The sequence below is a fragment of the Podarcis raffonei genome, chromosome 5 (assembly GCF_027172205.1).
Source record: "Podarcis raffonei isolate rPodRaf1 chromosome 5, rPodRaf1.pri, whole genome shotgun sequence".
Taxonomy (NCBI): Eukaryota; Metazoa; Chordata; class Lepidosauria; order Squamata; family Lacertidae; genus Podarcis; species Podarcis raffonei.
This window is the reverse complement of record NC_070606.1, coordinates 18,040,354-18,063,341: the sequence shown is the minus strand read 5'-3', so window position 1 is coordinate 18,063,341 and position 22,988 is coordinate 18,040,354.

Sequence of the window (22,988 nt, the reverse complement as noted above, 5' to 3'; positions counted from 1 at the left end):
TTTTGCCCAACATGGGTCTCAAACCCACAACCCTGAGATTAAGAGTCTTATGCTCTACCAACTGAGCTATCCTAACATAAGAAGAACCACCTGGATCTGATTAGTGGCCCATCTAGTTCAAAATTCTGTTCTCACAATGGCCAACTGGGTGCCTATGGGAAGCCCACCAGCAGGATCTGAGCACTCTCCCCTCCTGCAGTTTCCAGCGACTGATACTCTAAAGCATTAATGCCTCCAGCAAGGGACATAAAACATAGCCATCAGGGTTGATAGACACTGACAGCCTTACCCTCCATGAATTTGTCTAATCTTCTTTGAGTGGCCAGCACCACCTCTTGGAGGAGCAAATTCCATAGTTCAACTGGACAGTGTGAAGAAGTACTTTCCTTTGTCTGTCTTCAATCGTCAGACGTTCAGCTTTGTTGGATGTCTATGAATTCGAGTGTTATGTTTCTCTACCCACTTCCTCTATGCAATGCATAAATTTATACACTTCTCTCATGTTGCCTGTTATGTGAAGAAGAAGAAGAGTTTGGATTTGATATCCCGCTTTATGTTCACTTGTTGTAACCTGCCCTGAGACCTTATAAATAAAATAGTAGAAATGTAATAGAAAGGGGTGGTGAGTTTGTCTGTCATACCCACTCTGAAATTTGAAAAGTTGTAGATGGGGCTCCAATGAGCACCAATTTCCCACTCAAAATGTAATCATCATTTTTAAAATGTGACTAGATGTTCATGATTATATTGTCCTTTTAATAAGCTCTGGATGTCCTATGGGCAGTCCATGCCCCTAATTTCTCTCTCTCTCTTGTCTCCCCCCAACAAAGGACTCACAATTCTCATTCAAACCATCGCCTTCGTTAGCTTGCCATATAATGCAGCCTTTCACCCAACTGCTACTCCTTATATTTAGTCCAAAACACTTTCCTACTGCGGTGACATGGCCAAAGGCCCTCCTGCTGCCCCTTTAGCCATGATCCCATACTTGATAGTGAAACTGAAGCTGGTCAAGAGACCTCTCGATGGAGCTGGTCTTGCTGTTATCACAGCAAGAGCTGAGGAGAAGCTGAGGTGCTTATATCCTCCCCTTGCACCTCACCTGACTGTGCTCATTGTTTTAAGGTAAAGAGACCCCTGATCATTAGGTCCAGTCATGGCCGATTCTGGGGTTGCAGCGCTCATCTCGCTTTATTGGCCGAGGGAGCCGGCATATAGCTTCTGGGTCATGTGGCCAGCATGACTAAGCCGCTTCTGGCGAACCAGAGCAGCACACGGAAACGCCGTTTACCTTCCTATTTATCTACTTGCACTTTGACGTGCTTTCGAACTGCTAGGTTGGCAGGAGCTGGGACCAAGCAATGGGAGCTCACCCCGTCGCAGGGATTCGAACCGCCAACCTTCTGATCGGCAAGTCCTAGGCTCTGTGGTTTAACCCACAGCGCCACCTGGGTCCCTGTGCTCATTTTTTTAGACGCCTGCTAAACCCAGACAGACAGATAATTTAGTATTCACTTCTACATATTGCTGGTTTCATCCACACATTATTGTTCATCATTTTATATTGTCTTATACACACTGCTTTATTATTATTATTAAGCAGTTTATAATCCTTTATAAATGAAACAAAGTTCTCTGGGTGGCTCAGAAAATAAAAGAAATAACTGGTATTTTTTTAAAAACAGAAATGTTTATCTCTCAATTTTGAGAGCCAGTTATGGGCAAGGCAGCCCTGTTTAGGGAAGTTTTTAATGTTTGAAGTTTTATTCTGTTTTTAGTCCTCTGTTGGGAGCCGCCCAGAGTGGCTGTGGAAACCCAGCCAGATGGGCGGGGTATAAATAATAAAATGAGGATGAGGATGAGGATGATTAGGTAAAGCAGATTATAATTTCAAACGACAACGAACAGAAACGGCAGGACCATAGTAGCGTGGGATTCACAAGGTTAAAGAAAACCCAGTTTTCTCTCTCATCATTCACATTTCTGCTCTTTCGTAATTTTAATTCTTCCATTGATCTTTTCAAACACGTCCAGAAGGGGAGCGTTTGTCAATACCAGAAAGACGACCTAAGAGGAAGCCCCAATGAGCTTTTCATTGGCAATAGCACCCTACAATGCTGTCCCCTCAGGGAGCAAAACTTGTTTTTCAAGACATGACCTCAGAGATGTGCTCCACGCATCTTACACAATTTATCACCATGTTGCCTATAATTAGGTTTGTTAACGTACAGCCCAGTGCAGTCTTGTTGACTGGGAACTTAATCAAGTTACTATTGAGTTCTTGTATGCATGGCTCCGGGTGACTGTTTTACTTGTAGAATTATAGCCACAACCAATGTGAGGAAATTAAGCTCTGGACACAACTTTTTTTTTCTTTTTCTTTTTAAACTCTCCTCTCCCCCACAATGTGAAAATATTTAGCAAACAGTGACAATGATGGAAAACAGTAGGAAACAAAAATGTTCTACATTAGTATAAAACATGAAAAATTGAGCAAGGACCCTCAGTGGTACAACATGTGTTATGCTGGCTGGCAGTCCATTAGGGTTGATAGACATTTCACTTACCTAAGTCAAATATAACAGTCTAGAATTCATTAATATAAGAAGGGGGCCGCAGAATCAAGCCTACCATCTGGTTAGAACGACAGAATAATCTACAACTCATGATTAGGTCTAAGGAGTGGAATTTCACTTTAATCTTTTTCATTGCTCGAAATTTCCATCTGCGGAGTACGGCACATCATTTTTCTTCAAGACAAATGTGCTGTTTTTCATGTTCCAAAATTAGATCAGAAGAAAACGATTAATCATGTCATGGCCTGGGAAAGGAAACAAAAGCCCTGATATTTCTCTCTCTCCCTCTCTCCCCCTCTCTTCCTCTCTCTGGCTGTTTGCAAGTTCTTTTCTTTCCCTCCACCGTCTCCATTTTCACTGCAACTTTTAAGAGGTGAACACACCCTGAATGCAGCAAGGCAGCAAATATGGGGTCTGGTGTGTGCACAGCCATTTCTAGGCTTTCCGTTGACCTGTTGTTCTGAGTCTACCACCCACTAGCACCCACTCCCTGTCCCACGCTGTGATGATCCCCCCTCTCCCCGCTTCCACTCCCCCGGTCTCCCAGCGCAGGACAACAGATGGCGAACTGTTTGTATGTGACACCAAAACTGAGCTGAAAAATTCATGGAAACAAGTAGCCGGGCTGCAAATTAGTGAGACCACACAATTGTCAGGTGGCAGTCCCCTTTGACAGTTGTAGGCCATTATAGGAACATTGATGTTTTCGCAGTGTGACAAAGAGGAATCCTTTTAGTGCGGCAGGCCTGCCTGTCAGCCGGCTCTCAAGTCATAACAAATCTCTGGCACTCAGCTGAGGCTGAACATTTGCAGCGTCAGGAGGATGATAAATGACCTGCAGGGCTTTGAAGTGCCTTGGCAGTTCAGATGGGTCCACAGTGCTGACAGAGAAATATACACAACAGCGTAACCAATAATGAGAACATTAAACATTCCTGCCTTGTGACAGGCTGACAGAAAAACCCAGCCTCACATCAATCATCTGTGGAGATATAACCTTGACAATTAGCCCCCTCTCTGATACTTGAAATAACCTTTCTCCCCCACCCCCCACTCTCTCTTTCTCTTATTTCTCTCTCTCTCTCTCCCCTTTTATTTATTTATTTGATTTCTTTTTTGGGTATTTTATTTTTTTAGCCGAGCTTATCTGCCATGATCGTATTTCTGGTGTGTTAGGACAGGGAAGGGGAAAAAAAAACAGCACACAGAGCCAGCACTCAGAAATATCTTTCTTTTTTCTTCCATTTGAAAAATAAAACATGCCAAGAGAAAGTTTATTTGGTGGACTTCCACTTATTTCCCTTTAGGAAAACAGAATATACATTTGGTGTCCTATCAGCTAAAAGCATCTGTTGGTACAAATACTCAGAATACAACTTTGGTTTACATTTTATGCTTATTTTGTCCCCCCTTTTCTTAATGGTTCAGACAATTACAGTTAAATTGTGTGTGTGTGTGTGTGTGTGTGTGTGTACACACACACACACTCTCTCTCTACCCAGTGGGCTACTCCACATAAGAGTAAGGGCACAACTAAATGAAAGAATAAAAGGTAAAGGTAAAGGGACCCCTGACCATTAGGTCCAGTCGCGAACGACTCTGGGGTTGCGGCGCTCATCTCGCTTTATTGGCCGAGGGAGCTGGCGTACAGCTTCCGGGTCATGTGGCCAGCATGACTAAGCCGCTTCTGACGAACCAGAGCAGCGCACGGAAATGCCGTTTACCTTCCCGCCAGAGTGGTACCTATTTATCTACTTGCACTTTGACGTGCTTTCGAACTGCTAGATTGGCAGGAGCAGGGACCAAGCAACAGGAGCTCACCCCATCATGGGGATTCGAACTGCCAACCTTCTAATCGGCAAGTCCTAGGCTCTGTGGTTTAACCCACAGCGCCACGCGCATCCCTAAATGAAAAAATGATGGGACTCAAATCAGGACCTGCCCAATTCTTATGAAGTCGGGTGGACCTAATTTAAAATATAATAGCTAGGCTTCCTCTATTCTGTAGGATAACCAGCCTCATATAACCAACATGCTAAAGTTTAATTAATGTATGAATCAAGCCTACTGATGTGCCTAATCTACTTGAGAAGCTCAGTGTGTGAAGAGGTTCAACCTGGTTGCTCCAGCTCAGCCTTATGAGCTCAGCCTGGTTGCTCCAGCTCAAGCCACTCTTAAGTTCCTATACTAGTAACCTAGGAACTTTTGTCACTTTGTAAGTAAGCTAAGTTTTACTGCCTGTGCAGCTTTTCTGAAACACATTAAAACAATTATTATTATTAATTTACATCCATACACAATCTTAGGTACATGTAAAGCCTTAAATAATTATACCATTAAATATTGATTTAAACTTGCATTTGTACATGCACTTTTCTTATAATTTCTAACTAAACAAAAATAAACCAAAGTAAAAAATCCAATAAACTAAATTATATGAAAACAGACTTCCCGTCATTTCCCGATGTTACATTTGCGACATTGAATGTACTTATACTTCTTACCTTACTCTTACTATAGTTTCTAGTACTTTCTTATAACATATTGTAGCATTTTTCCTTGCTTAGTAGTATTTAATTTACACAAGGGTCATTCAAACGCTGCCATAGATGTTATGTCATTGTTATATTTTTGTAGGTACCGTATTTTTTGCTCTATAGGACGCACTTTCCCCCCTCCAAAAATGAAGGGGAAATGTGTGTGCGTCCTATGGAGCAAATGCAGGCTTTCGCTGAAGCCTGGAGTTCCTGGATATTTATTCACCTAAATATCTTTCCTAAACTCCTAAAGATTTAGGATTTCCCGCCAGACTCAGAAGGCTTGCGGATAGCAGCCTGCAGCCTGAAGCCTGGGGAGCACAGCGCTGCGCACCCTGGGCTTCAGGCAGATATCCGCAAGCTTTCGGAGCCCAGCGGGAGAAGGCCTGCGGATAGCAGCAAGCTCTGGGAGCGAAGGCGAGGTTGCGCACAACCTCACCCCCGCTCCCGGACCGTTCTGGGGGCTGGGGTCGGGGGAAGCTCGGGCTTCCCCCGCCCCAGCCCCGCGGCTAAAAAGGAAGCCAAGACAGCGAGCGGGATCCATCCCGCTTGCTGTCTTGGCTTCTGCCAAAGCCGCGCACAGCCTCTCCCGGCTGGAGAGGTTGTGCATGGCTAAAGAGGAAGCCAAGACAGCCAGCAGGATGGATCCTGCTAGCTGTATTGGCTTCTTTGCTCTTTGGGGCTGGGGGGGGGGAGTAATTCCCCCCTTTATTCCCCCCCCAAAAAACTAGGTGCACCCTATGGTCCGGTGCGCCCTATAGAGCGAAAAATACAGTATTTCTTGAACATATCCCATTTTTGCATGAATGATTGTTTTGTATTTCCCTTAATCTGTCAATTGAGCCAATTCTGCATAGTCTAATAACTTATTCTGCCATTCCCTTACGTAAGTAAAAAAAAATTAAACTTACCAAACGTGAGGTCTTTTCCTAAGCTGGGGGAAGAGGGAAACTTTGGAAAGAAACTTTTTAAGGAGACATTTTGGAACACACTTGGAAGGACCTATTTTAAAGGTCTAACATCCTATATTTCCACACACTAGTTTGCTGCCTGTTTTGTGACTTTAAATCTCTGTGGGTGTTCTCTCACTAAAGAGTACTAGCCCCAAACTCTTGGCATCCAGGGAATTTTCTCATATATATTCAATGCCACAAAAGGAGAGACAAAGTTCATTCTTTCAAACTAAAAATGACATAAAAGTGGTATAGGGAATAGTTCATAAAGATTATATGAAGGGGAAATGCTTCATTTGCAATTATTATTATTATTATTATTATTATTATTATTATTATTATTATCACTATCATTATTATTTACAGGTATAATACCAATTATAAAAACATAGCCACACATAATTAAAATAAACAATAAAACAATTTAACAAAACATTAAAATAAACACCCATAATCAAAATGTGCCATAAACAAGTCAATTAAAGGAGCATAGCAATAATTAAAACAGTTGGTTCAAGTCAGGAGATCAGGAGAATTCCTGTCTAAACAGGTGTGTTTTCAGGAGCCAGCAGAATACTGATGCCAACGGGGCTTAATGTATTCCGGCAAGGAGAGCATTTCACAACCCTGGTGTCACTGGTGAAGAAGCCCAGCTCAGTGCTACCACAGGCCAATTATCAGGGTTCCATTCATTGGTCTTACTGCTGTTACTGGGCAGCAGAGGGGAATATGGTCTTTCAGGTAGGCTGGTGAGGTCATCTGAAAGCAATCAACATGTGGCATCCTGCTTTCAATAATCTCCCTTGCTGGCTTGGGGCAGTGGACATTTTTGAACCAGTTAAAAAAACCCACTTTTGTATACAATACAGCTTTCATGCCCCTTCATGGATCACTGCCTTGCCGTGGCGAAGGGGCTTGAATAACTCAGAGAAGCTATGAACTATGCCGAGCAGGGCACCCAAGATGAACAGGTCATAGTGGAGAGTTTTGACCAAACGTGATCCACCTGGAGGAGGAACCGGCAAGCCACTCCAGTACCCCTGCCAAGAAAACTCCATGGACAAAGACAACAGGCATATAAAAGTTATGATGCTGGAAGATGAGCCCCTCAGGTTGGAAGGTGTCCAACATGCTACTGGGGAAGAGTGGAGGACAAGTACAAGTAGATCCAGAGCTGATGAAGCAGCTGGGCCAAAGCCGAAAGGACGCTCAGTTGCGGATATGCATGGAAGCGAAAGGAAAGTCCAGTGCTGTAAAGAAAAATATTGCATAGGAACCTGGAATGTAAGAACCATGAACCTGGGTAAGTTGGATGTGGTCAAAAATGAGATGGCAAGAATAAATATTGACATCCTGGGCATCAGTGAACTAAAATGGACGGGAATGGGCGAATTCAGTTCGGATGACTATCATACCTACTACTGTGGGCAAGAAACCCGTAAAAGAAATGGAGTGGCCCTCATAGTCAACAAAAGAGTGGCGAAAGCTGTACTGGGATGCAATCTCAAAAATGATAGAATGATCTCGATACGATAGAATGATCTCTGTCCTTCACTGGAAGGACAGATTGTGAAGCTGAGGCTCCAATACTTTGGCCACATCATGAGAAGAGAAGACTCCCTGGAAAAGACCCTGATGCTGGGAAAGATGGAGGGCACAAGGAGAAGGGGACGACAGAGGATGAGATGGTTGGATGGTGTTCTTGAAGCTACCAGCATGAGTTTGATCAAACTGCGGGAGGCAGTGGAGGACAGAAGTGCCTGGTGTGCTCTGGTCCATGGGGTCACGAAGAGTCGGACACGACTAAATGACTAAACAACAACAACAGCAACAACAACAGCTTTCATGGTACATCTGCCTTCTCCTGTTATCCTGCATCTCCACAATCCTTAACATCTTATCCTCTGGTTGCTGTGGAAAGAAGATATTACACCATCAGAAACTTGCACGGCAATTGTAAGACCTAGAGCAGGCATGGCCAAACTTGGCCGTCCAGATGTTTTGGGACTACAATTCCCATCATCTCTGACCACTGGTCCTGTTAGCTAGGGATGATGGGAGTTGTAGTCCCAAAACATCTGGACGGCCAAGTTTGGCCATGCCTGACCTAGGGAGTGCTCTCCCCATTTTTCAGATGATAACGAAAGAGTGTGGCAAAAATCTGGAATGGATATTTTGAGTCCAAAGACATGAAGCGGGTATGGTAGCTGTAAGTAATGTGACTTCACCATCTCACAGGGACCAGGACTAAAGTTATTGCAGTGCAGATACATTGGCTTGAGGGGAAGCATAAGTATAATTCAAGCTCAGGGAGATGGCAAACATGAAGGCCCCTTTTAGCCCTGATTTACAGGGGTGCATCTGCTCCTGACCGTCTTCTGTTGCAAAGGCTACAAGTTTACAATGCTGGAATTTGAAACAGTTGGAAGCTTTATAGATGACCAGACCCTGATCATAAAAATTCAATTGAATCTCCTCTATCCATTCTTTCATTGCAGCCCCTGCAAATTGATACCACATGAAGCCATATTCCTGACATAACTCTGTTACAGCTAAGAGTTAATTCAGGATCATCACTCCATGCAACAGAAAATGTCCCGCTCATGTAAAATGCCCAAGTAACTAAAAAATAAACAAAAAACCCTGCATGCCTCACTTTTGCCCCTTTATTGTGTGTCTCCACATGCCAGGAAATAGACAGTTTTTTAGTTTGCCTTTCTACAGAGCAATAAACATGTTAATTTATTTGCAGTGCACCCAATTCTTTTTTCCACTTTCTACCTTGAGGAGTGCCAATCCTCAATCACTCTTCATATTTCCTGAGCAAAGGAAATATCAAATTAAGCAAAATCCAAATAGACCCAGGTAGCAATCAAAGAAATTTTAAAGAGGATGATTCAGAAACAAACATCTAGCTGCCAAGTCATTTTCCATCTAGGATCATTATTTAAAACCAACACCACAACACAAAAGAATATAAACGAAAGGATTCCAGGTATTGGCCTCTTACCAAGAGAAGGAGAGAATGGCTACCATATTCAATCTAAACAAGTGGGTTAAATGGTCTGGGCCAGGATAGGACAGCATCCTGTTTTCTTCTATAGGGGCTTCACATCGGTGAAAATCAGGCCAACCTTGAGGTGGCTTTGCCATTTCCATCTGAAAGCACTGAAACCTCAGCCCCAGCCCTGGAAGGCCCATCTGAAGTGCTAAAGGATCTGCACAGCTCTGTCTGATCAGGTCCTCAACCTTGGTGTTCATCCGGGTGGCGCTGTGGTTTGCTGATCAGAAGATCAATGGTTTGAATCCCCATGACACAGTGAGCTCCTGTTGCTCTGTTCCAGCTCCTGCCAACCTAGCAGTTCAAAAGCCCACCAGTGCATGTAGATAAACAGGTACCTCTGCAGCGGGAAGGTAAACGGTGTTTCTGTGCGCTCCGGTTTCCATCATGGCGATCCATTGTGCCAGAAGTGGTTTAGCCATGTTGGCCACAGGAGCCAGAAAGCTGTCTGTGGACAAATGCCAGCTACCTTGGCCTGAAGCGAGATGAGCGCCACAACCCCATAGTTACCTTTGACTGGACTTAACCGCCCAGGGATCCTTTACCTTTACCTTTTACATATCTACAGTGAGGAACTAGAAAGAGGGAAACTAAACAAAGCTGTATACCTAATCATGCTTAAAGACATAAAGCTTTGTGGTGTACAGGAAACCTAGACCCCTCTCATTGCAGGGATTTCAGTGTAACAATGGGGGGAGGGGAAATGTGGCACTGGAAAAAGACACCCCATCAACATATTTGTACAGTACAGTAGTAGAAGTATTGTAGTACCTTGGTTCTCAAACTTAATCCGTTCCAGAAGTCTGTTCCAAAACCAAAGCATTCCAAAACCAAGGCGCGTCTTCCCATAGAAAGTAATACAAAATGGATTAATCCGTTCCAGACTTTTAAAAACAACCCCTAAAACAGCAATTTAACATGAATTTTACTATCTAACGAGACTACTGATCCATAAAATGAAAGCAATAAACAATGTACTGCAGTCACACAATCAATCAATCAATCAATCAGTAGCTGAACTGTGTTCCACACAGTCACAAACACAAAACACAAAAGAGCCACAAAAACGCAAAATAAATAGCAAAAACAGACAGACCTCAGCATAACACTCAAAACGGAAGCGTAACACTCAAAAAAGAGCGCATTTGACTTCCGAAAAATATTCACAAACCGGAACACTTACTTCCAGGTTTGGGTTCAAAGTTGTTTTGAGTACCAAGGCATTTGAGAATCAAGGTACCACTGTAATCATGCTGATGTCTAATGCCCTTTTAAAAGGTGTTGGGGATGAGTGATGGTCATTGGGTTGTTTTTAATACTATAATGTATTTTGTGTTTTTACATTGTGATCTTATGTTGTAACCACCCTGACAACTGTGGCTAGAGGGCGGTATGCAAATTTAATAAATAATAATAAACAACAACAATAACAAATGGTCTGCACTGTAGAGACTCCCAAAGTCTTGCAGTTGCAACATTTTTACATTTTACTAGTGAAGAGTGTACCTCAGTGGAGCCGTGTTGCTCTTGGTAGTTCCAACCGTAAACCCTTGGTAAATTGCTACCACTCGTGTCTAATGTTCTGAAATGCCATCTGCAAGTGTGAGTAACCAACGTATTAACTAACTTTGCAGATGACACTAAACTGGAAATCCCGATGAGTGTTTGTGGGGAATGCATAAAGGGACTTAGAGAGAGCCTAGAAATATAGGCAGGAAATAGCCAAATGAAATTCATCCTGAAAATATGCAAAAGCCAGCACACTGTACACATGGGGAACATATATCAAAAATTAAACAAATAAGCATCATCAGATCACATGCCAAAGGGTGTAAAGCTTTTTAAGGGAAGGAAGCGAGTCTACCACCCAGTGGTGACCTTCAGCATTGTAAAACAATGTAGTTCTGTACAGAGGTATGTTAAGAACATATGAGCTTGCTGAATGGTCCATCTCGTTCAGCATCCTGTTCTCAAAGTGGCCTATGGGAAGCCTGAAGCAATCACTCCAGCCACTGGCATTCAGAAGCACACAGCCTCTGACAGTGAAGGCAGAGAGCATAGACGTTGATAGTCTTGTCCAGGCATCCCCAACCTTTGGCCCTCCAGATGTTTTGGCCTACAACTCCCATGATCCCTAGCTAACAAGACCAGTGGTCAGGGATGATGGGAATTGTAGTCCAAAACATCTGGAGGGCCGAAGGTTGGAGATGCCTGGTCTTGTCCTCCATGAATTTGCTTAATTCTCTCCCCCCCGCATAATTTTTTATTACGTTTCTTGTTTTACATTTTAGAATATTCATTTAAACAACCTTAAAATATCAATGACTTCCCTTCTTCTCTTTCCATGGTTCATTCTGCATAACATAAATCCCTGCATATTTCACATAAACCATTCAGTATTCCATTATTACATCCATCAAAACTTTTTTATACTGTTGAATTTATCTTAATGCTGCCAGTGTTTTCAAGTGTGCACAATTCCCCCCCCCATATATTCAATAAATATTTTCCAGTCTTTTTAAAATGTATGTTCTTCTTCTCTTATTCTATATGTTAGGTCTGCAAGCTGCGCATATTCCATCAGTTTAAGTTGCCATTCTTCTTTGGTTGGGACCTTGCTCATTCTCCATTTTTGGGCTAACGAAACATGGGCTGCAGTAGTGGCATACATAAATAACCTTTTTTGACACCTGGGAATTTCCATCTGAATTATCCTCAAAAAATTGGTTTTTTTTGGAAAAGTACTTTTAAACATTTTTTTCAATTCATTATGTATTATTTCCCAATACTCTTTTACCCTTTTACAGGTCCACCACATATGATAGAACTTACCCTCATGGTATGTTTAATTCCCTGCCTCCTGCAGGTGAGAGTTCCATAGTTGAATTACACACTGTGTGAAGAAGTTCCTCCTTTTGTGTGTCTTGATTCTGCCAACATTCAGTTTCACTGAATGTCCATCAGCTCAGTGTTATGAAAGAGGGAGAAAAACTTTTCTCTGTCCTCTTCCTCCATGCCAAGCGTAACATCACATCATCTCTTGCTTGTCTTTTCTCTAATCTGAAAAGCCCCAAATGCTGCAATATTTCCTCATAGAGAACATGCTCTGTCCCCTTGATAATTTTGTCTGCCCTTTTCTGAACATTTTTCCAATTCACAGAATCACAGTATCGTAGTCAAGTGCCACAACAGGCAAAATATTCCTGCATTGCACAGAGATAACAACAACAACAACAACAACAACAACAACAACAACAACAACAATTTATACCCCTCCCATCTGGCTGGGTTTCCCCAACTACTCTGGGCATCTCCCAACAGAATATTAAAAACACAATAAAACATCAAATGTTAAAAACTTCCCTAAACAGAGCTGCCTTCCGATGTCTTCTAAAAGTCAGATAGTTGTTTATTTCCTTGACATCTGATATGAGTGTGTTCCACAGGGCGAGTGCCACTACTGAGAAGGCCCTCTGCCTGGTTCCCTGTAACTTCACTTCTCGCAGTAAGGGAACTGCCAGTGTTAGGTTTCTGTTATGCCACTGTGCAGTGCTTGGAGTCACAAGACTCTGTTTACATTCCAGACATTCCAGACTGTTGGAAGTTGCACGGCAGACAGGAGACAGATGTTGATATTACTGGTTTCTTGTTTCTTTGTACCACTTGGCTATCTGTCTTTCACAGAGAGATGATGTATATTCTTTTCTGTCTGCATAGTTAGAAATAAAACTCTTAGCAATGTAGCTCATATTTCTCGTCCTTCTGCTGCTATTTGTATGCTCTGCATAATGGGAACGTGCCTGGAGCCTCATCAAAGGCTTAGGTCATTAATCACTGTCGGAGGAGATTCCGGAGGCTTGACTGGAGGAGCAGCTCGGTTCTACGGAATTCCGACAGCCAGAAGGTCCTCGGAACTGGACCTCAGTGTCCGACCTGAACGATGGGGGTGGAGATGTTCTTTCAGGTATACTGGGCCAAGGCCATTTAGGGCTTTAAAGGTCAGCACCAATGCTTTGAAACTGTGCTCAGAAACATACTAGGTTAGACTAGATGACCCTTCACATGCCCTATCACTTTACCCTTGTTTACAGTTTATTGCATTTGCCATTTTATGACCCATTCACTCAGTTAACAGAGGTTCTTTTGGAGCTATTCACAATCCTTTTTTGTTTTAACAACCCTGAACAACTTAATATCATCAGCAAATTTGGCCATCTCACTGCTCCCCTCGGACTCTAGATAGTCTATGAATGAGTTTAAAAGCACAGGTCCTAATAGCAGTCCTTGAGGGACTCCAGTCCAGTTAAGAAAGTCAATTCCCCCAGCCCCTTTAATTCTGTTTGAAGCTGCAGCAGTCTATCAACTTTGAGAAAATATATTTTTAAATAAATGTGTTATTCCTGAAGATTAGAAAAACATACAGAGAAAAATGCAGCCTTGAAGTCAGCAACACCAATGGAAGAAAAATAAATTAGATTACAAAGCAGAAAAGCAATTATGCTTATACTTCCCAAAATCAGCACCTTTGGTACTTATGTTTTCTTTCTTTTAGCAACTTTAGTAATTAAAGACATCTGTGCATGTGTCATACCTTGGTAATCCATTGGTGGCATTTTTCTATTATGCCTTGCATTTTGCAACCACAATTCCTCTTGCTGTAAATACATTAGAGAGTAAGGAGTGTTCATCTCCCATCACCCTTATGGATCCCAAAGCCCTGTCATAAATTGTCACCAACTTTGTCACTTTCAGTGTTTTACTACAATATATCATTTGGGTGGGACACTTCCACCACATATGCACGAAATCAGCAGATGTGAGGTTTAGCACTTCTCTCACACAAGACACGACACGCTGGCAGTTTAACTAAAAAGGTAAAGGTAAAGGACCCCTGACAGTTAAGTCCAGTTGCGAATGGCTCTGGGATTGCGGCGCTCATCTCGCTTTACTGGCTGAGGAAGCCGACCAGAAACACTGTTTACCTTCCCGCCAGAGCGGTACCTAGTTATCTACTTGCACTTTGATGTGCTTTCAAACTGCTAAGTTGGCAGGAGCTAGGACCAAGCAATGGGAACTCACCCCATCGCGGGGATTCGAACTGCCAACCTTCCAATCAGCAAGCCCTAGGCTCAGTGGTTGAGACCACAGTGCCACCCATGTCCCTACAATTTAACTAGTTAAGGTTTATTAGCAATAATAGGCTTTCAGCAATCCGAGCTTCCCACAACTCATTCCTCACTGTCGGAGTCAGTTGACTCGACTGGCTTCCTGCCCTTCCCAAGGTCAGATATACCCCAGGCCCCCCCCTTCCTGCTGGTCTTCCTTTGTTCTAATCGCTTGCTCCGCCTCCTACTTCTTGGAGACTCAGGTGCAGCCATTTCCTCCTCCTGCATCCTGCTCCTTCATCTCTGTGCTGCTGTGAAAACTTACAGGCAGCATTCCAGAGCGAGAAGGGCTTATCTCACTTTCATTGTGTGAAAGAATCTCTGACAGCCAGCAGATTAATCAATGACATCTAAATACATTTGTATACTACCAAAATATCAAGACGGATAACTTTTTTTTGAAATATTTAAGAAATACTTTAGAAATAGGTTATAATTTCATAAGCAACAACTGCTACATGTTGTTGTTGTTGTTGTTGTCGTCAATGTCCCTTTCAGTTCTCTATTGCAGAATCAAGCATACATGGACTGCGTAGTGGTGTCTCTTAGCCCCACTTGACCAGACTGGAATTAAGCACACTTGATATGAGGAAGGATGGGCACAGGATGGGCACAGGCCAGAGGAATTGTATGAGCTGCTGCATTCAACTCCAACCATTGGAAAGGGGTCAGAGCAGAGGTGATGGGAAGGTTGGGCAAAGCAAACAAGGAAGTATTTGCTCTCCCTCCAGCTTTATCCAGACCTCTCAGTTAATGCTCAGCATCACTGCATACGAATCGACCCTCACAAATAAATCAGTACAGTACAATATGGTCTATTTTCCTATAGCAATCTCGCCAAGTTGCCATTGGTATATGCTGAGTCACAAGTCAAGGCCTTGTTTTCGAACAGAAAAAATAAATTCGTTATGTCCTCACAATGCACAGAATATACCAAATCAGGCAGCTCAAATCCTTGTTCAGCCATGAAGTTCACTGGTGACCTTGAGTCAATCGTTCTCTACCCGCTTACAACATACTTCACTGCATTGTTGTGAGGTCAAAGGGCACCGTGTGTGCTTCCTAAACTCTTTGGAGGAAGGTAGGACAGGAATAAAATAGAGAAATAAAAAATAAATACTCTTTAGTCAGCCTTTCCAGTTTATCTGACTTCAAGAAGTAAATATGCACATAAAGTGGGACAGCTAATTAAGTCAGGGGTAGCTAATGTGATGTTGTTAGATTCCAATTTTCATCAGCCCCAACCAGCACACCCAAAGGTCAGAGATGACGGGAGATGTAGTTCATGACATCTAGAGGGTATAACATTGACTCTCCTGTGCTGAGTAGTGCAGGCACATTCCACCATGAAGCTCTCTTGTATTTCATTGGTGCTTATGCCCGAGAACTTCCAGGTCAAATGTCATGGGGTTGTATCCAATGTAGCACTAAGCAACATGTTCTGTCAGTTCACGGATTTCCATTTGCACAACTGAATCCCCCTCTCTCCTCTCTCTACATGTCCTCTAAATGTATTCTGGTTCCTCCTACTCAACCGTCTGGAGCAGGTTTGGGGAAGGTGTGAGGCCCACGTGGGGAGAGGAGAAGTCCCATTGCATAATGGGTTCCAAAAATGCATTCAGCATCATAGTGTCCAAACACACTTGGATACTGGGTGTTTGAGTGCATACAAAAGCTAGAAGCACAGGTGCAGTGCAAAGCTCAATTACCGGCATGTAATCAGCTTATTAAAAACCTAATCTGCACAAAGGGCCCCAGAAGACATGTAGCAGGGTGCAACGTGATGGAAGAAGTGACTCATCCTAGCCACTGAGTCTATTTCAAACCCACTAAGAGATCCTACCTTCATTGTTTAAAGGAGAGAGGGGAAGCATTCTTAAAGCATTTCTAACTTACCATTGGTTTAGAATGTGACAGTCAGGTGGGTTGTCATACCAAGCACTTTGCACGTGTGCTTCCAGTTGGTCCCACTGGCTGCCACTTAGTTTCTGGACATTGCTGGTAACGTTGACTCTTAAAGCTCTAGACCAGAGATGGGAGAACTGTGGCCCCACTTAAGTTGTAGAACTCCAACTCCAGTTAGCATTAGTCAACATAACCAATGGTCAGGGATGATGGGAGTTGTGATTCAACAACACTTGGAGGGAATTCCTGCTCTATGCAGTCTGGGGAGTCAGGGGTAGGGTTTAGGATTTCAGTAGATCTCCCACCCTTCCATAATTTGAACACCACTAGTACCTTTGATGGACGCAGGTGGCGCTGTAGGTCAAACCACAGAGCCTTGGACTTGCCGATCAGAAGGTCGGCGGTTTGAATCCCCGTGACGGGGTGAGCTCCCATTGCTCGGTCCCTGCTCCTGTCAACCTAGCAGTTCGAAAGCACGTCAAAGTGCAAGTAGATAAATAGGTACCGCTCCGGCGAGAATGTAAACGGCATTTCCATGTGCTGCTCTGGTTTGCCAGAAGCGGCTTAGTCATGCTGGCCACATGACCCGGAAGCTGTACTCTGGCTCCCTCGGCCAATAAAGCGAGATGAGTGCCACAACCCCAGAGTCGGCCATGACTGGACCTAACGGTAGGGGTCCCTTTACCTTTTAGTACCTTTGATGGCAGAAGATCCTCGCTAAGCAAACACTTATTGGTGCATTCAGGTTTTGCTTCTACGTAACATGTGGAATGGCATGGTCCTAATTCTGTGCAGAAATTAAAGCTACCTGGAAGGAGCAATATCCAACCCCCAACAGATGCATATACATATATATATCCACCTGACACCAGCTCTGTCAATTTTACAACCAAGCTAGTGTTTAATCTCCTGTTTTTAAGACCCGAGGGCTCCAGGGAGAGATTTCACACAGCCAAATGGAAAATTTCCCAGGAACCATTTGGAATGCTCCGAGCATCCAACATGTTGAAGGGAAAGCTCATTGCAACAGTGTTTTGCCACAGGGAATGAGCGTAGCAAGTTTCCCATGGCAGTTTAATGAACTTATGCTCAGGAATACTTTTCAAAGCCCGCAATTAACTGACACACTGTTGTGCTTAAATTAAACAAATCCTTTTAGGAGCTGACTTTAAATGTGTGGGGGAAACTACTTCTGCACGACACCAGTTTGCCTCTTGTTACAAAATTCACATCTTGTCATCAGCTCCCCTCCTTTTTACTGGGAGGAGAGCAGAAGAATTGAGCACGGAAGTAAAGCCTTAGAACAAATTTGTCCTCTCCTTCCCCCCTGATGAAGAAGACATGATCAGCTATGGACAAGAGGAAACGCCACCTCCAAGGCTGAATCTTCAAGGGCAAGACATTTTCCAAGACAAATGGATGAATTTCATGACATTGTATCCTATTGAATGACCTTCTATTTACATAAAACAGATAGCTATTGAGGCAATTCCCCTTCCTGAAGCGTCTTCAGGTTTAATTATTGTCTACCAAAGTGTGCTGCATACACATTCATGAAAAGCTATATCAGGATTGGCCTCCTGCAAGACCAGATCAACTGGAGACCAGTATGCAAGGCAGTGCTTGGTGCAAGAGGCTTCTACTGGTGCATGAGAACTGATGGTGACAGGGAAAACTGTATGAATTCTAAGAGCTGGGAGTTTTTTTGGCTTTGAATTCTGATCCCAGGCAGATCCCATAAAACTCTAATATCACAATTCAGATTCTGGGCCATAAAACTCTCACATCAGTTTTAATTATAATAGCTCAAGTCCTAATCTGGTGGCTGGATTTCAGTAGGTCTGGTTTTATCAGTCCCATTCCAACGCTTGTGTCTGATAAAGGGCTAAAATGGCTAAGGCCTCTAGACTCTTTTGTTAGCCTGATAAATATAGGCCTATACTTGGCAGAGGAACAAACAGCTGCATTTTAATCCCATATGAGTTTTCCTATTGCAGAAATTCACTGTCTAAACAGCATTCGTTTGCGGCAGAAAGAACGAATAAATCTCCCGTTTCCTTTAGCAATCTAATAAGCCTTAGAAGAGTGTGTGTATCTTGAAAAAAATACATTTTTTTTAATGTTTCAAGAGCTCGAAGCCCAACAGCTGGAATGAGCTCATTTTGCCCCTCGCCATTACTGCCCCCTTCCCTTTCCCTCATGAAAACGTTATTTGGGGAGGCTGAGAGGATTCACGGTAGCAGGGGCGCAACTTTGGTCTTTCAAATTTCAGTGGCGCCCTATGCAAGACCAAAAATTGGTGCACCCCGCCATGGTTCCTATGTACCATGGTTCCTTGCAGCTCTCTGGATGCTGCTGGAGCATGAAATGGCAGAGTTGAGAGACTAATGGAGGATGTGCCATCATGAACTATCCTATGTCAGGGACCATGCTAAGGAGGGCTGCATTGAGGAGGAATGGTGGAAGCCTCCCCCTGTCCTGGAACTTCCCAGGAGCAGGAGGGCAGAATAGATTTGGAACAGTGGTTTGCAGAGGGGCATAGTTCAGAAGGCAGAAGCTGGGAAATACTGGATGGGGAATAGCTAGGAGAAGCAACACTGGGAGAGAGAGAGGTTTAACACATTCGCAGTCTCTGGACAGCATCCCTCCGCTCAGCCCAAGGTCATGAAGAGCTCAGAAAGTGTCAGAACAGAAAGCACAGGGGGTGCTTACGTAAGAGTGATGTAGATTAATAGGGATGGAAGGGGGTGTGATCCTTAACTGGGAGCACCGCCATTTCTAGGAGATGTGTTCTTTGTTCTCTCTCTGTGATTATTAAAGTTTCTAACTAGTAAGACGCTCCTTTCTTTGATCTTCTTATCTACTGCCATGGGGGGAGGAAACCTATCCTATCACTTTTGGGGTGGTGGAACATCCTATCACTTTTGGGGTGGTGGAAAGAGAAGGGACTGGCGTGATGACTGCCAAAGTGAGTCCATTCTAGCATTGGTGGTGTCTTGGCCTGGTTCAGAACAGGACTGGATGCAAGGCGTAAACATTTTTTATTTTTTATTAGCTAAGTACATCCTTCTAACATGGGTTCCCATCCCATGTACATACATAGCATGAGCCCATCCCATAGTAGCCATAAAACCTTTCAGGATTCTTCAATGTTCTCTCTCTTTTAGCAGTCACTTTACAAGGCACATTACAGAGTAATATTCGCAAAAAGAGTCTCTGCTTTCTCTTTCGTAAAGTATGAAGCCATACTTTAACTGTAATAGCATAGAGGCAAAAGGACTGTACTATGACCATATACTCCCTAGGTGGCCCTAGGCAAGCCATTCTTGGCTTCAACGATCACCTCTGCAATATAGTGAGAATAGACTCACCTACATTACAGAGTTGTTTTTAAAGATTACAGCCACATAATTTCTGTGAAGCACTTTGAACATTTGGAAATGCTCTATCAATCCTGTTATTAACTGGAATTCAAGAAACACTGCTATTGTTGATGATAAAGATGCATGTTTCTGATGGAGATGCAGTTTATACTGGGCGCCTCCCTCTTTCTTGTTAATTTCATTGTCTGGATGTTTATTTATTCATTCTTTTTTCAACATGGTCTTTTAGTTTGTAGTTGTCTAGCTACTGCACCACTCTGAACACAGAGCCTCTTTGAAACTCCACTGTTTATAAAGCCTGGTTTATGTATCTGACTGATTGACGGTTGGTCACTAATGATGGCCTTTATATGAAGTGACTGTATCATGCCCTATGTGCCAATCAGACTTGATGTGCTTGTATTCTAGCTCAAATCTGTCATGCATGCTTTTTGTCCTGAAGGAGAGCCCCAAAGCATGAATCACAGAGAGCAAACAAGGAGGAGAATCCTGATATCCAATTTACCAGGTTGCCACACACAACTTGGAGATGCTAAAGCAATAAAGTCCATTCCTATCCAACCCTGCATCATTCTCAGTTATGATCAGGGAAGCCATAAAGGTCAGTTGCCTGACATGTAGGCTGAGTGCAGTTGTGAACACATGTCCCAAATATGAACAGACTGCACCTAATATACTTATAATTATCCACAGTTTTCAACCATTTGCTTATCTGCTCTCTTGTCCAATTGATAATTTGGGGTGGGCTGGCTAGAGGCATCCCAGCGGCTAACAGTAAAAGTAGGTATATGGGCCTTCACATCAGGACTTCTCCCATAGCTTCATAGAATCGTAGAGTTGGAAGAGACCCCAACAGCCATCTAGTCCAACTCCCTGCAATGCAGGAATCTCGAACTAAAGCATCCATGACAGGTGGCCACCCAGCCTCTGCTTAAGTACCTCCAAGGAAGGAGAGTCCACAACCTTCTGAGGGAGTCCGTTCTACTGTCGAACAGCTTTGACTGTCAGAAAGTTCTTCTTGACGTTTCCTCAGAATTTTCTTCATTGAAACCTGAATCCATTGGTTCAAGTCCTACCCTCTGGAGCAGCAGAAAACAGGTGTGCTCCATCTTCCGTGTGGGAGCCACAGAAGTGCATGTCACAATTGTGCAAATTCCAAGAGAATAAACAGATTCTATGAGGAGGCGACTCATATATGTGGGTGTCCAACTGGGGGGAGGGAGTCAACAATAACTAGTTAAATAAACATCAAATTCTAGTTTTGTCCCCATCCTTTTCTCTCCTGTGTTGTACAAGGGCAACACTGAGATGAAGGAGGAGGAAGCTGTAAAAAGGATGGCTGAGGGGCAGGCTGTGGTTGGCAGGGCAGTGTCCCATTGAGCCCAGTTTACCAACTTCCACTGGCAGTGCTGTGTTGCATATGTATACAAATCAGATTTTATTTGGGGTGGAGGGAAGCCAGCACAGTGTGAGGATCACGGAGCTACCTGTGTATTTCCAGGTGGGAGAGAAGGAATTCCATATTGCTCCTTGTTTCTCGTTTTGTTTTGTGGTCTCCTCAGCAAAGAAAATGAGCATTGCCTTTCTTGGCTCAAAGTATTACCTTTCTTGGCTCAAACCACTGAAGACTAGCTGACCTCTTCCCTCCCCTCCCCTCATGCATGTTTTCTCATGTTTCAAGAGCTCACTCGCCACTCCTGCTGGACATTTCAGTTACAGCATGAAAAATGGAGTCGAGGAATGAAGATATTTCCCCTTTGACCGGCACATTTGCAGAAGATATGTCAATGATCTGAGGCAAAGGGGTGCAGGCAGCCTTTCAAGAGAAAAGTTTCCCTGCCTACAAACACACACACAATCCCAGCCCTCCCTCCCCAAATTCTTCTCCTTTGCTTGCTTATTGGAAGAGCAATAAATATCAAGCCGACAAGCCCTTCTCAGAGTTACCAAAGCCTACCTGTAACTGAGCTGGATAATTAGCAGCCTTGAAGATGATATATGACTTTCATTACCCTTTGGGACTGGAGACTAAATGAGGACACAGCTAATTGCCGTGCAAAGCAGTTTGGCATGAATGAGAAAAATGCAGGCGCTGTCTCCTGCCAAAAAAGAAAAAAAGAAAAGTTCCTATTGCTTCTCTGATCTCATGGCTGCGTTTTTGCCGCAGGAGTTCACTCGGTGTCCATAAATCATGGGCTGCTTATGGCTGAGACGGCACTGAGTCATCAACATGTAATAAGCTGAGTGACAGATTCCAGCCTGACTACATTAGAACTTCAAACTAAGTCCTCCCCCCCCCACTCCCGTGTTTCCAGAGCCCCCGACACAATCCCATACTTAACAGAAAATTAAATCCAGACTACGCAGAAAGGGTGGCTACAAAAGACACACGCCTTGTTTACTTCACATTCTGGGCCTAGGTGCCTTGCAGAGGCAAGCGGGGAGGGAAATGACCACAAATGCGTCAGAGGGGATGAACTCCGCTATGGCACAAAGCTAATGACTTTTACACAGCGTGGTTTGTCCTTCTTCATCTATTACCATTGATTAAAACGTATTACCTTCTGCAAACGAGCTAAATTGGCACACTGTCATCCCGGGTTTCTTTTGAGAGATAAATGCAGCTTAGCGTTCTTGGGAAAGAGTAATCTCTTGTGAAAATGAAACTAACCCTGTAGAACAGTGGTTTTCAGACTGGTCCATTTTGACCTGTCTGCCACATAGGACATTCTGGTGTCCATACTAGGCCAGCTCACTGAGTTCATGCCAAGTGAGGGTCAAGTTTGTTGATTCGCATATAAACTGAGAATAGACTCAAGGCTAGCGATTCCCAAACTCACCCCCTGTCTAGACTACTTAATGATTTTTTTCTGCCTGTTTTAGCAATTGTAATTTTGCTAGATGCTGAACGGCTTTTGTATTTCAAGGAATTCAAATGGTCATAAAATGAAAGTATTTCAGAGCATGTGTAGAATGTCTTTCCTTAACTACTTAACACCTCCAATCATATCACCTTCTCCCACACATAGAAAAGACCTCCAAGCACTTTGCTTAGTCTACTGTAAGTTTTTTATGCAGCAGAAAAAAACGCCATCTTACTGTTTCCCCCCCTCTCCCTCTCACCATTGGCCCTTCATTCTAGCAAGCCAATTCACAAAACAAATATGCTTTCCCCCTCTTTTTAAACAGTTTCCCAGGAGGAACCTTCTCACCATCTCTCTTTCTCTTCTTTCCTCTCACTGTCTTTCTGCTTCCTAATCTTCTCTCCACCTCTTTCAAGTCACTTCCTCCTGCCTCGTCACTTTTGCTCTGTCCAGGAACAGCCGCTGCTGCCACTGTTCACAGCCACTGTCCTTGTTCTTCACAGATAATCACAGACCACCTGAGTCAAGCTTGTGGACCATGGTT